The 420-nt window shown below is 56.4% G+C and overlaps 1 protein-coding gene across 1 annotated transcript in view; it reads right to left on the reverse strand.

The window, feature by feature from the left end:
* The window catches only part of LOC103460368 (intermediate filament protein ON3), a 17201-nt gene that overhangs the window by 15775 nt on the left and 1006 nt on the right, over positions 1 to 420 (reverse strand). The window lies entirely within an intron of this gene.

The raw sequence follows: 420 nt of genomic DNA on the forward strand, positions 1-420 counted from the left end.
TGAAGGTGTGTGTGAAGGTGTGTGTGAAGGTGTGTGTGAAGGTGTGTGTGAAGGTGTGTGTGTGTTAGTATCCAGATCAGAGGAGGACAGATTCCCTCCGTCCCAGTCCAGATCCACTCGGATCCTCTGGATCTTCTTCTGGACGCAGAGACCAGCAGAAGGAGCCGACGGTCAGACGGCTGAGTATCTGTCTTCAGAACCAGATGACCCATAATCCAGCCTTCATGTCCCGCTTCCTGTGGACAGACGCTGTTGTCTCCAACATCGACATCCCAGCTGTGGCTCCCTGAGTTTAAACCCTCAGAGCCGAGGACGGTCCACTCAAGTCCACTCCGGTCTACTCCAGTCCACTCCGGTCCACTCCGGTCCTCTCCGGTCCACTCCACTACGGTCCTCTCCGGTCCACTCCACTCCGGTCCA

Source organism: Poecilia reticulata, unplaced genomic scaffold, assembly GCF_000633615.1.
Source record: "Poecilia reticulata strain Guanapo unplaced genomic scaffold, Guppy_female_1.0+MT scaffold_233, whole genome shotgun sequence".
NCBI classification, from domain to species: Eukaryota; Metazoa; Chordata; class Actinopteri; order Cyprinodontiformes; family Poeciliidae; genus Poecilia; species Poecilia reticulata.